This window comes from Astatotilapia calliptera, chromosome 3 (genome assembly GCF_900246225.1).
Source record: "Astatotilapia calliptera chromosome 3, fAstCal1.2, whole genome shotgun sequence".
Taxonomy (NCBI): domain Eukaryota; kingdom Metazoa; phylum Chordata; class Actinopteri; order Cichliformes; family Cichlidae; genus Astatotilapia; species Astatotilapia calliptera.
Window position 1 is genome coordinate 41,868,868 of NC_039304.1, and position 22,758 is coordinate 41,891,625.

The 22,758-nt window shown below is 40.3% G+C and overlaps 1 pseudogene; it reads left to right on the plus strand.

The window, feature by feature from the left end:
* LOC113019578 (protein NLRC3-like) overlaps positions 1-22,758 on the plus strand; it is a 576,297-nt pseudogene that overhangs the window by 545,521 nt on the left and 8,018 nt on the right.

Sequence of the window (22,758 nt, forward strand, 5' to 3'; positions counted from 1 at the left end):
GAATTTGTTGCAATTTCAGCTGTCCTCTTGGCCAGATTACTCTTAAAAGAGACATTTTTAAAGTAAACAAGAATTTTCTTTAACTGCACAAATAAAGGATACAAAGGTCACTGCCAAAAAGTGATTGCGGCTTCTACCTTGCTACAGGAATGTTGTTTGTTGGTCAAGATGATTTGATATAATTCATGAGGGATATATTTGACATATGTTTCACATATTGTAGACCAACAAGTTATTTTTAGCAGTTTACATACAAGCAATCAGGTTTTGGCAAATACCGGAAATCAGTTTTTGGCAGACAATCACTTTTTGGCACAACACCTGCATAACCACAATTTGAGGACATAAGCCTCACACTATCAAACTTTCCTCCAACCTTACACACTTATGACATCATTGTTCGGGTAAATACTCAAAAAGCTTCAGTGTGTTTGTTTAGGCTGATTTAACTTCTGACCTCCGTGTCCGAGCACACTTCCGGTAATCTCTTTACTGAGTTAGCTGCTGCTCCTGTTCTTTGGTCTCAATTCGAATAAAGATTGATCCAAAATACCCAAACCTTAATTTAGTGACGTCACGGCGCCTCATTGAAGCCGTTGTTAGCTGTTACTCGGACCCGTGGGCAGGCGTCTGTGCACCGGCGCTGTAAGCTCCCCGGGCCGCTCCGGTTGGAAGTCAGGGTGGAGACCCCTTTAAGTTCCGCTCTTGTTTGCAATGCTGTGCTTTCGGCAAAGACAAAACAGCCACAACAAAAGCATCTGCATGTGAGGATTAATGGAGAGATGACATTTTTGTTCCCAGAAAAAAAAACACACACAGTTTGTTGTGTGAAGAAATCAAACATGAGCTGAAAAACAGTAAAGTTCCTAAAGAAAAACTGCTAAAGGAGGAAATATCCAGATTAGCTTTAATGCATCTATGATAAATAAACTGTATTTAAACTGTATGATACTTAGACTGACCCAGGGTCAGTGTAAAATACAATGCTAGCTGTGTGAAAGTTTGGCTCTTTTAATCCTACATGACAAACCTCAAGATGCACGTTTCAGAATCAGAAAGGGTTTTATTGCCAAATGTTGAGCAGGTTTACAACATTAGGAAATTGCTGCGGTACTTAGTGCAAACATACTGTCATATAACGCTTAAATAGACATGAAAATAAAAATAAGAATTAAAAGTGCTAAGTAGATAGATATATACATGAGTGCAGGTGGTGATCAGTGCCAAACATGGAATGATGCAGTGAACAGACAGACTCTGACAGACTGATGACCTGTCCAGTTGTACTCTACCTATGACTACTGGGACAGGCTCTAGCCCACCACACTCCCACTGTGAACCTGAATTGAATATTCCCAAGAAAATGAATGGATAGACTGACATTTGTTTTAATAGTTCTAGAAATCTGAGCTGTTGGTGTGTCCTTGGATTGTGTGGTAATAATATTAGAGCTGAATCTATAGCTGTGCGTGTTCATGGAGCTTGCGTTTTCACCTGCTGGACATCTGATCATACCTGACAAGTTTAACTGTCTTAAGAACATTGCAGAGGCTTTATTGACAGTATTTATCATTGTTGTGAGGAAACCAATAGCATTTGCATTTTCTGTTGTACAGTTGATACATTTGGTGTTATGGAGTTCTTCTTATGGATAAAAAGTGTCCTTTTTTGTTTCAAAATAGCTAATAACTATTCACTGATAGCTGCCAACATCTGCAAACAAATATAATTCTATAAAGTTGTTCTGTTTAATGTGTAACTGTTCATATAGAGCGTTATTAAATTTATTGCTAATGTAATCATATGGCACATTGACTTCTGAGGAAATTTTAGATGGCACTCATCATCAGAAATGTTGCCAACTCCTGCAAATAAACAATACAAAAGCAATAGCCTGTATTTAATTTATCTGCTGTATCTGCCGGGTACCCCCCTCGCGTCGAGAATTAACGTGCAGGGTACTCTTATGGAATACCTCGAGGTATTTCCCTGGCTGTCCATATTTATAGACATAAACTGCAGTGACAGGTATGATTTATTGGTCAATGGCAACGTACACAAACTGACACACATGTCATCCTAAGCACATGCAAACACTATTCAGTCCATACTTGTATAAACTCTTGTACAGTATACAGCAAATATCTGTTAATCACAGATCATGTAGCGCACACAAAGGCTTCCTGGGTTTCGGACTTTATTGATGGTGTTAGCAAAGCATCAATGAAGCCACTTTTCCTCCTCAAGAACACAATAATTGGAAAGTGTTACAATGCCATCAGCAGGTTCTCACGGCAACAGTAAAGTTGATGAGCAATTTTCTCAGCCACATTAAGCACATAGCTACAGGCATTCTATCAGGCATTCATTCAAGTTTATGAAAAGGAAGCAGCACAAGTACAAGAAAAAACAAAAGAGCAAAGTGCATCTGATTTGTGGCACAACTGTGGGGAAAATGCATTTTCGGATGTTATCAGTCCATCAATGGGCGTTGTCAGCAGTTATCAGCCCCATAACTGTGGCTCAGATTGGCCCTCCTGCACCTGCTAGCAGGCTCAGCAGTTTGTTATCACCAATCAGTGAGCCGGATCGCTGTGTCGCTGTTGGAGAGACGACCATCAATCCAGATCCAGTACAGACAGAATCTATTTTGATACAAACTGGTACAAAACTGGAAGCTGTTTTATCTTTTTTTTAAATACACGTGGCTGCTCCTTAACGATATTCAGCTAGAGGACCACATTACAGGTGTGTGTAAACATGAAACATCTGAAGTGTGTGGAAAATGACTACAGCACACCTCAGGACAAACAAGATGAAAATAATAATGAAAACCATCAGTGGTGCTGTTGCATTTTCATATCCACAAATGAAGTCCTCACTTCCCAGCTTCATTCAGACTGGTTCACCTGTCCCCAAACCAGGCAGTCACACCACTGTCTGAGAACATGGATAATGTGACTTGCAGCAATTTTGGTTCAGAGACAGCAAACAGTAAGGCAAAGAGAGAAGATCTCAGCCTGTGGGATTCACTGAAAGATGTCATATAAATCCTCAGCACCATCCACAAACATTTGCATTATGTGCAAAGAACATGGAGAACATCGGTGTATGAACACAGCAGTACTTGTGTATATTGCAAAACCTGCATTAGGAAAACACACAAAAATCTATCCACCTTCCAGAGAAGTGGGCTGTAAGCAGCTAATCATTATTTATATTCATAAGTGTTGGGATTTCAGATTTCTTTCAAAATAGCTCATAATTGCTGTAAAATAGCTTTTATATTTTCTTGTTTTCTTTTTTGTTTTTTCCCATAATCCTTGTCTTTCTATAGCAAACCTGCTATAAGACGGCTTGGCCTGAGTCAGAGCTACATTTACCAGAGGATCACAGACCCATGCAGTAAACACAAGAGAGATGTTTGTGAACACAAGTTTGTTCTTACACATTTATTACTTAATGCCAGATTATTCTGATCTGATTTTAAAATGAAACATGTCCATGTAATGACTGCATTAACCTCATGGACCTGAGGTCAGGTTTAGGATATATTGTTCATTTCTCCAAGATATTTCAGATTGTTTGGACCTAAAAAGTAGAAAAAGTAAGAATTATCTTTGAATGGTGTTTTTGTTTTTATCTATTTCTAAATGCTTAGACTGGCCAAAATGGAAAGGATTAGAAATGAGTACATTGCAGGCACAGCTCATGTTTGAAAGTTTGAGAGGCTGAGACAGTTTGTACATGTGCACAGAGGGTTAGTGGATATATTGGAAAGAGAAGTATGAAGATGGAGCTACCATCACCAGCATGTCTCCATATGAGGGCAGTGGGTTGCATGTGGTTCATAAAAACAAATGTTGAATAACTTCTTATCGTTGCCTCTTTTTGGTAGGTCAGCTATGCAACTGCAGAGTTGCTTTTTGTGTCTGTGAACCCAAAGCTTGTCCTCTCTTAAACTCTGGGCTTTCTCTTGCTACAGCGGACGAGCCTCAGACAGCCTTTCAGTAGCTCTCCTTGAGCTGTTTCACCATCTCTCTTTAGAGTCCAGGTCTCTGTTGAGGGAGTTTGTGACACTTTGCGGTGGAAACACTGTCGGACTTTTCTGGAGGTCATTTAATTTAAGGTCAACATTTTCCAACCTGATATCTTAACAATATCAGAAATAAGTCATTCTGTTATACTGCTGTATCAGGTATTGATATAAATTCATGCTTCTGTTTGCTAATCCAAAAAAATCATTGTTGTCTTCATTTATTTACAATAATTCTTTAGTCATAAAACTTGTGTGTCATTCCTCAGTGATCCGTCACTTCCTCACAGTGAAGATGTTTGTACCGCACTCCTGCAAAGAAGATTCTGTAAGTAAACTGTTGACGGGACAATAAACAAATTTCACTTTACAAAATGTTCTGCAGGGAAGGTGTGGTTGCTTCTTAGACTACCATGATCTGGATGACTGAGAACCTACACAGACACGTTCTGAAGGCTCCACACTTATTGTACTGATTTAACTGTGCTCATTGTCATCGAGCAAAGTTTGCTTTAATGTGTCTCTATTAACAACCCAAAGCATTTTTCCCACTATTTATAAAATGTAGAAGTCTTAAAATATATAATAAATAATATAAATATTGAAATATCATGTGATGTTGACATGTGTTGTTAGTGTTTGTATTTTCTGTAAATGTCTTTTTAATATAAATGCTTTGTTCCAGACAGACAGGGAGTCGCTATCAGGCTGTCCAAGCAAATCCACGACTGTAACAGGAGACTGAAGAAGATTGTAACGGAGTCCAACAGTCTGCAGTGGCCACCACAGTCCATGGTCTTCACATCACAAGGACAATTTCAACATGTCTGTGAAGTCTCCTTGCCCTTGTACTCATGCCTTGATGAACAAGTAGGTAGAGTTCAAATGTGGCTTTTCAGTGAATTTATAAGCGCAATTTACTGTTACTGCTGCTGTTTTTGTTTTGTCAGGTTTTTTCATGAATATTTCTCAGACAGAAGAAGGTGATATTCCAACGGACCTGAAAAGGAGAGCCATTGATGTCTTACATTTGAAGACCAGAGTAGCTGAAGAAAAGCTCTGACTCCAACGTGAGATGGACGCTGTGATTCATCATCTCCACCAGCAACACAATTACCTGCATTTATCAAGAGACGACACTCAGGACCCTGGTTCCACAGCTGTTCTTCTTCACAGCATTATCCAGTTAGAGAGGAAACTGTATAATGCAATAACGATGTTCCAGCATCATGTTGCCTCCACATGTTTACCTGCCACAGTTTAACTCAGTGTCTCAGACAGTCGTGTCACCTGATCTGCATGTTTTGCTGTACGATGACGTCATCGTGACATTGACGAGGAGGGCGAGAAAAACTAGTTTTGTCCTGCAGATGGCGATCTTGCAACATGTTCAGAGAGCTGACACTTTGATGATGCTGGTCTACTCAACATACTTTTAGCCTGGGTTGAACTATATATGAGCAGCTTCCACTCTGCTTTCACTGTTAAATACACTTGTTGGATTTCACTTGGAGAAGTTGAAAAATAAATATTTTATTGCAAAATTATTTGTTGGTTCCTTCCCTTGCTCCCTTTCCTGATTTCCCTCTGTTTGTTTGTCACTGTATACAACCTGTGTACTCCAGGCATTGTAAATAAAGAGCAATTTTTGCACTCCTTGCATCTCTGTGTGTTTTTTAAATCAAATCAAATCACTTTTATTGTCACAGCACATGTGAGGTACACTGGTACAGCACATGCAAGTGAAATTCTTGTGTGCGAGCTTCACAAGCAAGAGAGGAAAAAATACAATACAATAACATAAGAACTAGAAAAATATAAGAATGGTTAAATCTGAGAATTATAAGAATAAATACATGTACAAATATAGGAGTGTATGTATATCTACGTGTGTGTGTGTGTGTGTGTGTGTGTGTGTGTGTGTGTGTGTGTGTGTGTGTGTGTGTGTGTGTGTGTGTGTGTGTTTATATACATATATATAAAATAAAATAGTTGGAAATTTGCAAACAAGTAGCATTAATGTACAGTATGGAGTGCATAATGTTGAAGTTCCAGTAGTGGAGGTGAGGTGTCTTATGAAGTGTTCAGCAGTCTGATGGCCTGATGGAGAAAGCTGTCTCTCAGTCTGCTGGTTCGGGACCGGATATTGCAGTACCTGTTGCCTGATGGAAGTAGTCTGAACAGTTTATGGCTGGGGTGACTGGAGTCTTTGATGATCCTCCCCTCTTTCCTCAGGCACCGCTTCCTGTAGATGTCCTGGAGGGAGGGAAGCTCACCTCCACTGTTTCCTGTTCCCCTGATTCTGCTTCCTGTTGGATAGTTTGTTTGGAATAACATGTTCGTATAGGTTTAAATGAACTTCAAATGAACTCTAATCCACTCACAATACTGTCTCATTTTATTGGAACGATCCACATTTGCATTCATTCACGCTACATTTGACATCTGGTCTGAACATGTTTGTACACATGATGAAAGGACAGATGGTGTTTGTGTGTCCTTCTTAAACTTAGTGTGGATGTTTCATCATGTAGAACTACTTAGAACAAAGTCTTTGGAACATTTGGAGAACATGTTTAGGAAAGTAACATCCTGGTAGAACATTTTCTTAAAGCAAAGCAGAGCTGCAACATGACTGTGAGGATTCAGAAGAATAAAGTCAGAATACTTTATTATTATGAAGACTAACGTGCACCTTAATGCTGCCGATGAACACACATGTTCTTTGTGAAAGCATGTGTGAGCACAGCTGACATGCACCACACTGACCCCACTCGCCCCATTTCTTCATCCACTTCTTGCTCTTGTGCTTGAAATGAGACGCAGACGCAGCAAAAGGAAGAGGCTCTAAAATCCACAAAAAGGGGGTGTAAGAGCCAAAGTCCATGTTTATGTTTTTCCTTTTTGTTTTGGTGGCACAGGTGTATAGCTTTACCTGCGTCTCAGGTGATGGTATGTGGGTGTGGTCACAGTCTATTTACCTGATGTTGGTGTTCGCAGCAGGGGTGTTGGGTGAGTGGTTTGTGGGCAAACTTTTCTGTTGACCGTCATTTTTTGACACACCAGTTAATCCATGCGCTATTTGTAAATTGATTGAAAGCGCAAATGTTTGTTTTTGTTTTGTTCTTAAAATAAATGCGCAAAGTACAAGTACGACTCATTATGGATTATTGGAGGCGCGTCACAGGGACACAACCAACTCAGCCGGCCGCGGCTTTATTTACGGATGAAAGTCGCAACAGGGGGCTCGTTAGATCAGGATATTGGATGTGATCCATAGAAAACATGGATAATACACCACTTTATTTGAAGACATAGCATCTGTAGCACTGCCTCAGTTCTGGACTCCTCTGGGCTCTGTGCACCTAAAGAAAAGGTCAAAGGTCAGCAGCACAATTCTTCATTTACAAACAACAGTCGCACAAACTATACTATTATTTTCCTCCAATTACAGCTTTTCACTTGCAGAAATGGTCCTGTGTGATTTCCAGGCTGTGATATAAAAACTAGTTCCTAATGGCAGCGACTCACTCAGTAAACATGTGTTTCCTTCACCAACCTCACACACAGATCCAATAAGATCAGGAAGTGGGCAGTATAGTACAATATGTGTTATTCTGTGCTGCACTGCCCAAATTAAAGATCTGCTGAAGTGTTGGAAATGATTCAGATGTTTATTTTGGACGATACAGCAGAAGATCAGACATGAAAGTGGAGATAACACAGAAGACCTGCAGCAAAGGGTCAGAGGTCAGACTCCATCTGGGCCACTGGATTCAACAATGAGCCAATGAGCATCTTGTCAAGTAGTGACTAAAGCAGAGCCCTAATGTTCTGACATTTATCACACAGTTAGAACAAATGTCTGCTGATGACTTCATCTCATGAAATGACTGATAGATGTCAATTCATTGATCAGCTGAGCTGCTGATCTTCATCATCACAGAAACATTCAGCTTGTTTCAATCAGTAAATAACTCCCACTACTCTCATTTTGAACTGTTCCCACTCAAAATGCTGTGAGAACAATGATCAATCACTATCAAACCAATAAAGACAAAAATGCTGATTTCACAGGAACTTTGTTGGAGAAGCTGTAAAGACATGAAACTGGTGGAGATCCCAAACCAGTTGATAGTGCTGATTATTCCAAATAAAGCTGTTTTCCATTTGAGATGAAATGACTATCTGTCCTGATATATAATAAAGATGTTAGTTGTTTTTGAGCCACTGTATTAAAAGTAGATCCAGTTTAAAGTCAGCTTGAGTTTGATGTCTTTATGTCAAAGCTGCTCATGATGTTGAGCTGCTGATGGAATAAAAACAGTGAAAAATCTGCCTCAATATAAAAGCTTGTAGTCCAGACTTAAATGTAGCCTATTGTTAGCTGAGGTCCACACACGGTGTTTGACAGTGTAAACTGTGTGAAAGAGCTGCTGGTGGAGCTCACTAGGATGAGCAGGTGACCATGTGTCACAAGGTGGAGAGCAGCTGGCCTGGGTTTGATTCTGACCCGGGCCACGTCCCCTTTCTCTCTCCCTCTGCTTTGCTGTCACTTATCTTCACTGCTCTGTAAATAAAGCTGAAAAAGGCCCCAAATCAAAGAAATCTGCCTGCAGCCTCTGAAATGTCTTCTGTTTCCTTCCAGAGGCCGACGGCTTCTTCACCGTCAGGCCATTAGCATATTTCATTGTGCATTAGTTGCTGTATTTTACTATTTTTAATATTTTAATATTGTACAGTGTTTGTTCTTGCATGTTTTTATTATAATTATTGTTGACTCCGCCCCTCCCTGATTATGAACTTGACACACCTGGGATGTCTCAGAGGCCAATAAGAGGGCCTGGCAGGTCAGGGGAAAGAGGGCAGCAGACATGGCGAAATAGGAGTGGCAGGTGACGGCCGCAAGCGGCGGCAGCGGCACCGTTGGCGCTGGAGCACGGGGTTGGTGCAAGTTGCCATGCAGTACGTGGCAAGGGCATACGACGCTTAGCGAGCGAAGAGGAAGAGGGAGCTGTGCTGTTGCTGGAATAGCTGGAGGCCAGAGGACGCTACGGTGGGGGATTAGTTAGCAGCGGGACAGCGCCCTACCTCCAACGGCGAGACCATAGTGCTGGTGTGCTACAGAAAAGCAGCGGGCAGCGTTAGGAGCTTTGCCCATACGGGCACGTCGGAGCAGAGAGACTGACAGGACAGCCGAGGACGCCGCCGGGTTTTCCTTGCCCCGCTCCGATTGACTGGATTTTAACGTTGTGGTTGTCGCCACCCGGACTTTTAGTGACTTAACGCCGTGGCAGATGCCACCGGATTTTTAGTGTTTATGTTTTATTGATTTTTATTGTGTTCTCTCTGGCCAGGGTTGTTTTAATTGCTTTTACATTTTTAACTGTTTTTGTATGATAAATTATATTTTAGTGATACAGTTTTTATATCCTTCTATTCCCTTGGCTGCTCCACTGCTCTGTCTGTTGTTTGGAGGGTTTCTGTTAAGATATTCATTGTGTGTACTCAGTCGTCTTTGTGTATTAGAATCAGCTGTTCTTCCCTCCTGTGTGTGATTATCTGATTACCTTGTGTGTGTATATATAGTGGGTGTCGGTCCGTGCTCGTTGTCGGCTCGTCTGTGTTCCATGGTGTCCTGTTTGTTAGTCTGCGTCTCGCTGCCTTTCACCCCGTTTCATGATGGTTTCAAGTTTTCTCTTTAGTTTTTCCCAGTTTAGGTTCCTTTCAGTAATTTCTCATGCTTCGTTGCGTGCGGCAGCAACCACAGCCTCCCAGACACTGTTCAGAGAGGGCCCATCCATCTGGCCCATCAAGACTCACTCTCATTTCATCAGTCCATAAAACCTTAGAAAAATCAGTCTTGAGATATTTCTTGGCCCAGTCTTGACGTTTCAGCTTGTGTGTCTTGTTCAGTGGTGGTCGTCTTTCAGCCTTTCTTACCTTGGCCATGTCTCTGAGTATTGCACACCTTGTGCTTTTGGGCACTCCAGTGATGTTGCAGCTCTGAAATATGGCCAAACTGGTGGCAAGTGGCATCTTGGCAGCTGCACGCTTGACTTTTCTCAGTTCATGGGTAGTTATTTTGCTCCTTGGTTTTTCCACACGCTTCTTGCGACCCTGTTGACTATTTTGAATGAAACGCTTGATTGTTCGATGATCACGCTTCAGAAGCTTTGCAATTTTGAGACTGCTGCATCCCTCTGCAAGATATCTCACTATTTTTGACTTTTCTGAGCCTGTCAAGTCCTTCTTTTGACCCATTTTGCCATTAGACCACACCCCTTCTCATTACAGAGATGCACATCACCTAATATGCTTAATTGGTAGTAGGCTTTCGAGCCTATACAGCTTGGAGTAAGACAACATGCATGGAGAGGATGATGTGGACAAAATACTCATTTGGCTAATAATTCTGCACTCCCTGTATAGAGAGGCTGTAGGCAGTCTTATATACCTCGCATCAGGTACCCGTCCTGACCTGAGTTTTGTGGTAAGCAAGTTATCACAGCATTTCCATGAGCCTACAGAGGAACAGTGGGGAACTGTGAAGCCTGTGTTGAGAAATCTCAAAGGGTCCAAAGATAAGAAGTTGTGTTTAAGGAGAAACACAGATGAAAATTTGGGTCTAGTAGCCTACAGTGATGCTGACTGGGCAGGTGACACCGCCGACAGACGCAGCACTACTGGTTACTGTGCACATCTATGTAAGAACAGTTCTCTAGTTCCATGGAAGAGCAAGAAACAGCCCACTGTGGCGCTCTCTACCTGTGAAGCAGAGTATATGGCTCTGGCTTCCACAATGCAAGAATGTATATATTTAGAACAGCTTTTGAAAGGTATAGATGACTACAGATACACTCAAACAATAGTGTACGAGGACAACCAGGGAACAATTTCCCTGGCTAAAAACCCTGTGAGCCGACAGAGGTACAAACATGTGGACATTAAATATCATTTTGTAAGGTCCGTTGGAAATGAAGGGAAAATGTGTCTGTTATATTGCACCACTGAAGAAATGGTTGCAGATGTTATGACCAAACCTGTTTCTAAGCTAAATCTTGCAAAGTTTGGTGACATTATGTTTGGTGCTTAAAAGAAAGAAGAAGAAAAAGGGGGAGAGAAAAAAAGGAAAAGGAAGTGTGGTAGAGATTGTACAACTGTTTATTGTTTATTGTACAACTTTTCTTTAGATTTCAGCAACCTGAGTACAAGAGGGGGTGTTAAGATATTCATTGTGTGTACTCATGTTGTACAGTGTGTTTAACTGCATTATGGTTACTATTGTTTAACAGAGAGACAGTATTTTAGTTGTCACCGCAAGGAGGCACTGTTTCATTGTAAGGGCACGTATGCTGCGTCATCACGCCCCTAAGAAAAAAAGGTTTACCACAACAAAATAGCACCCATGAGGAAAAGTTTTGCCGTGTGTCGATGTGGAATAAAGTTCCCAAAATATTAAGGAAATTTTTGCCTCCGTCGTCATTTTCCTTGTAGTGATCGCTGTCGATGCTGCAATACTCAACAGTTTCCCTCCTTAGAATAACACCTGTTAATCCACCATTACATGGACATCACATTTTGGGTTATTTAGACCAAAATACTTCATTTTTGTCATGGTCCCTGTGCCTCACCAGCTGATCCCATATTAGGCAACATGTGTTTCTCTCTCTCTCTCTGCGTAATCGTGAGCCCTACTTAAGATGGCAGCACTGTGCTATTCGTCGCTGGATCGTTGAGCTATCAGCGTCAGTCGCTCAGTAGTTTGAGAATCAGAATCTGTGAGTTGTTTCCGTCTGTTCATCTATAACTAAGGTTTCTGTGTACAGATCTTTCCCTACCTGCCTGTCATCTCATGGAGGAGTGTTGGGATTTGTGTAACCCAGTTGTGGAGAGAGCAGAGTGATTCTTTGGAGCACGTGTGAACCCCTTCCTTTCCCTCACGGACCCCGGAGCCCTGGACCCCCCTCCCCTCCAGCACGTTGTATATAGTATCAACTGGTGTTGTCTGTATCAATAAACTGTCTTCAAGGATTTCTGGTCTGCGCCTGAGTCCATTAACTAAACGTGACAATTTTGCTCTACGAGGGCCTGATATCCACTTACAAGGACATTATACTGCTACTGTTCTATCAAACTTTTAAACGAATATTGTCATATGTGGCTCTTATTTTTCTTAAAAACAAAAAAAGGTAAAAAAAACCCCCAAAAACTGGCAGTTCTTTGTTTTTACATTCATCAGGCCCCAATATGCCAAAATACCAAAGAGAAATTAAAATCGCATGCCATGGAAGAGTTCAGGTCTTAGGACTTTAAAACAAAAGTTTTAAAATCAGATCAGTGGTCGAACCCAAAAGCCACAGGAACATCACAAGTCTATCATGATTTTAATTAAAAATAGACTTCAATAAAACAAACCAAAAAACATATCAGAAGAATAAAAGCTGCATCTTTGCTCATACATGCTCGAAACCCAGGGAACAAAGGAGAGAGAGAGAGTGAGGGAGCAAGTAAAACAATTTAACTGTTAGAAATAGGCCCTGAAATCAAATGAGAAGATAATTTTGATGTACTCGGAAGAAGAGTTGATGAAAAGGAAGCTCACCCTGAAACTAATGTAAGGTAGGTTATAGCTGTGCCGGAGCAACATAAATATCACCACTCAGTGTCCAGCGTGATGATATGTGCAGTAGGTATTGGTCTCAGTGTGCCTCTTGGGGTAAAGCTGCTCATTTAGGCACGTGAGCATGTGCATATAACAGATTTGTTACCTGGACAAAAGGTTTTTGTAAGCCTGGTCCTGCTTATGTGAAAGAGAATTGCATTAATACACCGTGTTTCTCTGCTCCAAGTCACCGGCAGCTCTTTCCCACTGTAAGGATGTCTATTATAGCCTCTGCTTCATAACTGTCTGACAGTGCAGACTGTTCAAACTGTGTTTAAAATGTGATTTATTTGGTAGATACCAGACCATGCAATGTTACTGAATGAATAAAGTTTTTTTTTACCTTTTTAGCTAGATGTCGAACATATGAAAGACTTTTAAGCATAATTAAACTCACCTCCCATCCAAGAAGCTTCTTCTGTTCTAAGACCAATTGATGGAGAGTCCCAGCTCTAAGCCCTAATGGCAGTTGTCCCTTACGAGGGTCATATGATTAGGCAGATAATCTATAATGGGTCAGTGGCAGCTGTGACTCGCTTTGGTCTCTACTTTTTGTTTTGTTTTTTTCATCAGAAATTTTTGATTGCTGCATTAAGTTGCTTCTTCCTCACTTTAACACGGTACTCACTGGGCTGTCATAAAAATATATATTTATACTCAAAGACACGCAGCGTTTTATTGTTCAAACGCTGCTGGAAGAAGAAGAACAGAGTGATTGCAGATGTTTGTATTTCAACTAAACGGGGCAATTAGAAGAAATAAACCATCGGGCAGCCTTCCAGCTGTTTGAGGAGAGATTTGGGGATTTCCGAGGTGCACCTGAATGCAGCGTCGGTCTTTTTCTCTGAAGTGTAGCTGTAGAGACCGCAGTGTGTTTGTAACAGGGCCGTGGTTTGTGGACCCCTCTCTTCGCGCTTCCTTCTTTCTCAAAGTTTCGTGAACTTTGTGTTGCATGTAATCGTCTCAGTGTGAAGCTCCATCTGAAGGTAATGTTAGCAGTCTGTAATGTTTTCATGGCTAACATCAGCTGTGTGCAGCTTATATCCAGCACAAATTTGCCGCTCCATAGTTCACGGCTAAAGGACTCACAGCAGGACCAACGAGGCCGAGCGCTTAACGCTCTTCCTCGTTTTAGTGTTTGTGTCTGTAGAACATAATAAGTCAAACTAGTTGTGGTATTACAATTTTTCCATGTTGAAGCCTGGAGTTCAGTATCCTATTGTCAGTTTCTGGAAGTTTAGTTATTGGTGAGTTCATCTACAGTAATAGTTTCAGTAAGAACTGCGCACTGAATTATTATTTTCATCATCTTTAAATGTTATGGTGTGACGAATGGTCTCCTGGAAATGGCAGAGATTAGAAAGAAAACAGGTTTCTATTTGCAGTTTTCTTTATGTCAGGATGTTACTGCGCATGCACAAAGGCAGTGAACGGTCCAACAGCAGGTTTGTCATGAATAAATGAGGCTTCAATAACACCAAGGACAAGGGAGAAGTAAATGAATTACGCAAATCAGTGAAGCATTTGAAAGAGTCCAAAAAGTTGTGGATGTTATTTCTCATCCATAAAATTCTTATATTTTTATTATGGGTAAAGCACAAAGTTTGAAAGAGGAGGAGAGAGACAGAGAAATAAGTCAACATGATGTGGTAACTGTAAAATGATTCATTGATGATGGTTTCAAATGACCAAGTGCGTTATACTGTCATGGAATATGGATTTTCTCCAGCGTCCTTGTACAATAACTTATGTTATAATTACTTCATTTGTTGAAGTGAAATCATACCATATTTTTTTTAGCTAGAAACAACATGTTTATGTAACTACCAGTTAAAAGAGAGAGCGAGGAATGCAGAGAAAGGATTCTACAAGAGCCAGAAGAACCAGGTGAGCAATGTTAAGTGGAAAGACAAAAAATAAATATTTACATGCATGCACAATACTTTGTGTGCATTTCGGTAGCAAACTTGAATTGGGGTACATGATACTTTGAGTATTTAAAATAGCGGTGATGGTATTTGAAAAAAGCTCTCCCCAGTTTGCTGCTTGCTCAGGTGTATGGAAGTGCATTGAGTGACAGACTGATTTTCGTGGTCTGTCATGAACAATGCTACTTAAGTTTCTTGATGAGTTGGTGGACTGTCCTCATGTGGTTAAGAGGTTGTGCTGTGTGCTTTTTCTTTTATCTTTTTTTTTTCTAACTTTCTTTGGAAAAATCTGGCAAATGCAACTGAGCCTTGCCTCAGGTTAGCTCCACACTAAAACAGATCCATTCAATGAAAATCTGTGGCTATCCATTCTGAATTATCCTTAGACACTAAAACAGCTTCAGAACAGTTGCTTTGGAAAGTAAAACTGTAAAATGTACCTGACTGAACTGAGGTTTGCAGAGTTATAAAGGGCTGAAAACATTTGCCTGCAACATACTCAAAATGCATTTTGGAATATGCTTAAAAATACTTGAACCACAAAAAGCCCTGAAAAATGTAGAGTTTCAAGACTCAGTCTGAAAGTATTCAGTGATAATTTGTAAAGAAATAACAATGAAGGTCATTTTTAGCTTTCAGTGCACGGTGGTTTTTGTGGCTCAGCGTGTAGGGCATTATGCAGATAAATGTGTCAGCTTTTTGGGTGACAATTTACAGCACAGACTCAGACTTTACCTTGCTGGGATACTTGATACCAGATATCATGACCAGCGTTGTTAGTTACTTCTTCAAAAAAAGTAACTGAGTTAGTAACTGAGTTACAAGATTCTAAAAGTAATTAATTACTTGAAAAGTAACTATTGTATTACTTAAAAATAAATGTTTAACCCTCTGGGGTCCAGGGCATAATTGGCCATTTTTAACTACTGATTTTAACTCTACATTTCACCTTTACAATCTATGTACTTTGCCTTTTTTGATATCATTCTTTTTTGCATAACCTCACGTCTGAATTTACAGTTATGTTTTCATTTTGACACACTGTATTACCACAATTGATCTAAAATCAGACAAAAAAAAGTTATATTTTTTACTGTAACAACATATTTAATGAATCATATTTCATAACTTTAAATGCAAATATAAATTGTCAATTATAAAATCCTGTGCAAAAGTTTTGCAAACAACTTTGTTGTTTGCAGCCATTTACCTTTTACCCCTTTTTAAATAACCACTTCAAACTATTTACAGAACAATCAGCTGTTCTGCATTCAATAAGATGCCACACAAATTATTTGTGCCAGTCCAAAAAATTAGTTTCTGTCCACTATGAAGGAGACCAGGTCTGGCAGCAGCAGGTGTATCCCTCCTGTTTTTTTTACCTGGAGACAGCTCATTGTTCTTACGCACAACACAAAACTATCCACAACACTACACACTAACTACACAAGATGCTAGCGCTGTCGTTAGACAGTAAACATAATGGAACTATTGAGGGATAGCTTGGCTGTTTGGAGGTGATTCTATAAACAGAGATGAATTCTTCTTAACCTCTTAAGCCCCAAGGGGGTTTTCTGAGCTTCCTGCTCGAAAATGTAATGCCCAAATTTAATTGATTATTTCTCTGCATTTACAAACTCTGTCCTTACAATCTTGGTATCAAAATAAAGCTAACACTTGAGAGATTTTATCAGAGGTTTAATATTGAAGCAGATATTACTGTGTCAAAGTTACTGAGACTGGAACACAGAAAAAGTAAGTAGATCCTCATTGGCAAAATGAATTGTGATGAATGTGAGTGATACCCAACGGTATTTTTATGCACTCTTTTATGTAACACTTACTTAGACTTAGACTTAGATCCTCCCGCACTGATCGGTGCATTGGGAGACAAGAGAATGCCATCGGACTCGGTCCATCGCAGCTGTTGCTGCTTCTTCCCATGACAGTTCGACTGAGCGTAAGTCTTTAAGGAACGTACTCCTCCATGTTTTTTGGGGTCTTCCTCGCCGTCTCTTTCCATTCCTTGGGTTCCACTGAACTGCGACACGGGCGGGTCTTGGGTCCGGCGAATCTTAACCGACGTTTGGTGACTTGGACGTGGAACAGCTCTAATCCCGCACAGCGATATACTTCCTCATTGGCAACGTGATCCGGATATGTGCTCTTGAGCAGCCGTCACAGGCAACGCTGTTGGAAGACGTCGAGATTGTGGTTGATCGTAACAGTTGATTTCCAAGTCTCTGCTGCGTACAGTGCTGTCGGTATAACAATAGTCTTCAGAAGCTGCAACTTGGTTGGTGAAGGCAGTGTGGTGGTCATCCATATAGGTCGTAGTCGTTTAAAGAGTGCCCATGCAAAGAGACTAGAGCAGGGCGATATGACCAAAAATATTTATCACGATATACATTTGAAAATTTGCGATAACGATATAACTGACGATATAATTGACACTAGACAAAATACTTTACAACTCCTCAACTTTATTAGTGCAAAAAAAAAAAACGATGTATTTTCACTTAAACAAGCAGCTGTTTTAAGTGCATTAAAGTTATATAAAAATTTAACAGTGCAAATGCAAATTCCTTGCTGACAGTTTAACCAAAAGGCATTTCCAGTGGAAACTGGCCGACATATCCTCACCATAGCCATGTATAATATCCACAAAACTTAAAAAGAGGTTATACACACACAATACGGTAATGTTATGTTGAAGCACAGCACGTATCACTCCGCGAGGCTCCGCCTACGATAGCCGTAATGCTCCGACAATCCATCAAGCGGTGCGGCTTCGTAGCTTAGCAAAGTTGTTCAGAAACATTTGACAGATTTTCGAGCGCCGTGCACATAAAATCATTTCGAGGTCAGTAAACACAACCAGAGTTCATACATAAGGCACACGGGATTATCTGTTGATTTTCAGAAAAATCAAAGGATTGATTTTAAGTGTGCCGTATTTTCCAAACAACACGGTAATAACGACGGCCTGTTAGCATGCTCTACTAAAAATAGTGCTTTGTTGTGTATCTGACAGATGAAAGCTAAACCAGCTCCACACCAGTGAAGTTGCAGCCAATTCTGGCTCATCCGTTTCATTCAACGATCCGCTTTCGCTCTTCTCATTCTGCGTCGCCGCCATGTGCGTATGTAAACAAAGGCACCGCGCATGCGCGTTTTACCCATATTCTATTGCGAGATTTCATTTTCTTATCGTTGTGTAAAATTTCACCGGTATTACCGTGAACGGTACGATATAGCCCAGCCCTAGAAGAAACCTCCCGCAGAACCAGGCTCAGGGAGAGGTAACCATCTGCTTTGACTGGTAGGGGTGAAAGCAAAAATATTTGTGAAGTCAAATATTGTAAATATCTTACAGATTAGAACTGGGAAGATAAAATATTCAGTATTTGGTAAAGTTAAAATTCACATCGGCAGTAATTGTTGTTAAGTCAATTGGAGTTTGCTAAAATTAATATTGAATTGGTGTGTAACTTTGCCAAAAGAATGTCAGAGTGTAGGTTTTTTCTGGCCATTTCCTCAGTTGGATCAGGAGTTACTTGTTTAGCTGCATAAATCTATTAGCTATTAAATAACAGAAAGATGAACTGAGCAAGAAGAACAGTCTGAGGTTTCTCTGTTTAATACCCCATTTTATTCTAGTCTGTTACATTAGTTGCACATAGCAGCAGCTTAGCAACCACACTTCCTGTCATTTCCACTTCTCCGAACTCACATATGGGACAAATGCTAAACCACTAACTAAACAACCGCTAATAGAAATATGGCAGTAACCACAGGAAGTGCATCATTTTGATGAAAGCACCTCTTGTGTTGACACAGGCAAGTATGTAGAAATGGGTCTTTGTGGGTTTCAGTCAGGGTGGTCTGATCTGTTACTTTCTACATTACGCACAATACAGTAAAAAGCTTCTATGAAACTGAATCTTCCAAAATGTGCTTTAAATTAAAAATGTACCAAGTTGGTATTAGCAATGAGCCAACATTCAGTCCATAGTTAGAGATGATGTGAGGTTCTTAAAATGAATTTTAATAAAACATCCTGTTAAAACTGTATCTCTATTTAATAAGGACATGGTCATTAAAAGCACATGATGCTGAATCTGTGCAGAGATTAAAAAAGAAAGGTTTCTCTACTTTAGTCACATTCAGTTCTCTTACACGTTAAGATGGTAGATCCTCTTTGAATCCTGGATCAGCCAAAATGTTTAAACAATTTATTCACACATGTTGAATTGACTTAATGTTAATTAACAGAAACTTCCAGTCACAGTGAATCAGTGTTTGTCAGTAAATGTACTTTGTGTGTTTGTGTGTGTCCTGACCTACAACTTCATGGCTCCATCTAGTGGACTGATAGTAGAAGTATATCAGCTGATGGCAGCTTCCTCTGCCTCACACTGCTGTCTGACTGCATCCAGCTGACACTAAGATGAAGCAGGAAAGACGTAGCTGATATCTGGACAGCACACATGATGGAAAGCAGGGTTTCAGCTGATGTGCACATGAATGATTTGTTTCCTCTGCAGGTAGAAAGTGTGTGAGCTGAGCAGCATGGATCAGTGTGAGGACAGAGAGGAGGGAGCCCCTCCCTCTAAAAGCACTCTGTGTGGGGAACATGAGAGCCAGACCAAAGCTCAGAGGTGAGACGACCATCTCTAACTGTCCATGACTCTTCTCCATGTCACAGCTCAGCACTCACATCACTGCTCCATCATTACTCACAGGAACCAGCCTGGACCTGAATCCAATCAATTTAAAACACACCAACTCTCTGATGCAGAGAAGTGAAGTATTAGGAACTCTCAGCAATTAACTGCTTGATGTTGTTGGATATAAACTGCAGTGCAAACATGTAATTCTGTCAATGACATTCAAACTATTCAAGTGAAAGAAAAAACTAAGTTTCCTGCACAGAAATTATTTTTATTCATAAAACAGCCCAAGCATCATTTTAGTATTTTTTTTCTTTGAACCTTCTTAAAAAAAATAAAACATTTTTCTCATGATTGATTATACTGTAAACTCAGGCAACATTTTAAAATCTGTTTGTGACAGAAAACAGCAGCACACTGCTGTGTATGACTTCAATGATAATGGGTTTCTTTCAGGAAATAAAAACACATTGAGGTTTGTTTTCTGAGGAATCCAAATGTGAGCTGTTCCAGTCAATCAATAGTCAATATAAACATTTAAATTGGTCTTCAAGCAAAACAGTGATCCAGATTTTATCTGAAGTGATTCTTCATCATTTCCAGGCATTACGAAGCAAAATCCAGTCCAACAAGGCACTCTCCATTTTACTCCACTCTGAAAATCCACCAAATAAAAATGTAACTCCAATCTGTTAAAATGTTGAAAAGACAGTTTCGTCTTCATCTACATGTCCATTAAATCTGTTCCAATCACAACTCTATTTACCCTGGACATACTCTTTTCCATTTCATTGAGCATACTCCAGAATTTGTCTTTATTTTCTAAATCATATGCACTGACATTATCACCCCTTGGATTTTTAACTTCAAATTCCTCCCTCAAGATTTCCTCGTGGCCTTGCTTTTTTCCCGGTCATAGTTAATACATTTGAAGTCCTCACTTTCACATCCACCCTCCAGCCTTTCCTTCTCTCTCACTTCCTCCTAACGTGCCTCCCCTTTCTGTTATTCCTTTTTCTTCATCTAGCAGTATCACAGTTTTGCACATCTGTAACCGGAAGGTCGCTTGTTCGATCCCCGGGCTCTCTGTCCTGGTCGTTGTGTCCTTGGGCAAGACACTTTACCCTACCGCCTACTGGTGTTGGCCAGAGGGGCCGATGGCGCGATATGGCAGCCTGGCTTCTGTCAGTCTGCCCCAGGGCAGCTGTGGCTACACCTGTAGCTGCCTCCACCAGTGTGTGAATGTGAGAGTGAATGAATAGTGGCATTGTAAAGCGCTTTGGGTGCCTTGAAAAGCGCTATATAAATCCAATCCATTATTATTATTATTATTATTATTATTATTATTATTATTATTATTATTATTATTATTATTAGTGGAACTGATCACAGCCACAGAAACAGCAATTTGAAATGACAACATTGCAGACGTGGAAGCAGAGCAACTACGGACCAAAGTTTCAGCCTGTCTCAGCAATGCAAAGCCCCCTGAATCTAACATCACAATGGAGGACAGGAAGGCACTCACATCACTCATTGATGACAACAACATTATCATCCTTCCAGCAGACAAGGGTAGGGACACGGTTTTGCTAAACCATAAACAGTATCATAAGAAAATTTTGTCACTTAGTGACAAACATGAGGCCCAGAAAGTGGCTACAGGAAGAGGGTGACAGATTGTCTGAAGCAGTTAGAACAAGACAATGCTATTGACCGGACCTCATACCACAGGCTATACCAAGAGGAATCTACACCAAGTTTCTGGCTTCGATCCTCAACCTCAGCACTCCACAGTCTATTTACACCCACAGGCCAGTGGACACTCTTTTAATGGTGAGGATGTACACATCCTGGGCAGTCATTGTGCAAATGTAATGTTTATATGTTTATAAGATTGGGGATTGGGGAAACCTGCAGTCAGCTGAGACTGAAGAAGTCACCAGGATGAGTGATGAAACGTTTCTCCCATTTAAAACACTGCATCCAGATGACCGAATCAACCTTTTGGGACACAGATATTTGCTTCCAAAAAGGGACATTAAACACCTGAAAACTCTTAAAAGAGGCAGATGTCTTAGAAACAAGCAATCTTGTCTGCTTTTCCTTGTGCTTCCCTGAACTGATTTTTCAGTTCACTGTTGCATTGCAATTCAGTGCATTCAGTGGGGACACTCCACATCAGCTGAGAGGAGGTCTGCAAGCAGCTGGGAAGTGTCACCGCATGCCTCCAAGTCAGCAAATCACGTTTCAAACTCCCATTGCAGGACTTCAATAGCAGACAGATGAGTTTTGCATAGTTTCAGTTTTGTGGAGAAGGCTTTCACACTCTCATAGGCTGCTATAATGAGCTGTCCAAAACCTGGCAGCTTTAAGTTCAGAATGTTTAGCTCCTGTGTAATGTTCACAAGGAACGCCATTATCCATTTTGAATCATCCAATTCAAGAACATCCAGTTTAGAACTTCAATGAATATCTAGAATTTAGCTTTTAACTCAAAGAATCTCCTCAACACACCCCGTTCCAAGGTAATGCACATCAGTAAAGTGCCATAAAATCCCTCAATTTCCTTCAAAAATGCCCTGAACTGGTGGTGTTGTAAACCTCTGGACCTGATGTAATTTACACGTGTCAGGATTACAGACATGACTTCAAGCATTTTCTGCACAGTGCTTGTTGATGTTTAATGCAGTGCAGAGCCATTGCTGGATCTGGATCTTTTGCTTTGGTTTGGCCATACATGGAACACAAACTTAGCTCTTCTGTCAACTCTCCATGAGCCAGGAGTATGTGACATCTGCTTTGACGTTTACTCAGGATATGTATTTTGAATCTTTCTTCAGTGACTTAGGAGAAAACAGATCAAACACCCAGTGTAGCAATATTAATTCCCATTCCTCTATGTTGTAGTTTACTGAAAGTATTAGATATCCCACAATACTGATGTTAATGTTGGTTATTGAAAAATTGTGTTGGTTTTTTTAATGCTTTAGATTGTGACACTTAAAGTTAGTATAAAATTGATTTCATAAGTTATTGTACAAATGAAAAAAATCAGAGGTTGTCAGATGAGAGGTACTCACAGATTTTTCATGGACTGGCGCCCCAGTTACCTGTCAGCTGTAACATACTAATCAGCCTGGTTTGGAAGGCTGATGTTAAGGTGCTGGAAGAGAGACTGGCCAGTTACTGAATGTTAAATACATTTTTTCTGTTTTTTTTTTACCAACTTCTACTTATTCACATGTTACTGAAGCAGTGATACGCAACACTTTTCGTACTTGAACTCAATACAATTCACTAAGCTGTTGAGTCTCAGTGGATTCAGAAGGACTAGTAAATTTTTACAACTATAGGGAATCATCTTAATCACTATCTTAAAAGGTCACTTTTTGAATTTTTACTCTGTGCTTGAACTAATTCTTCATAGTTCTTCCACAGTGTGGACCAGGAGAG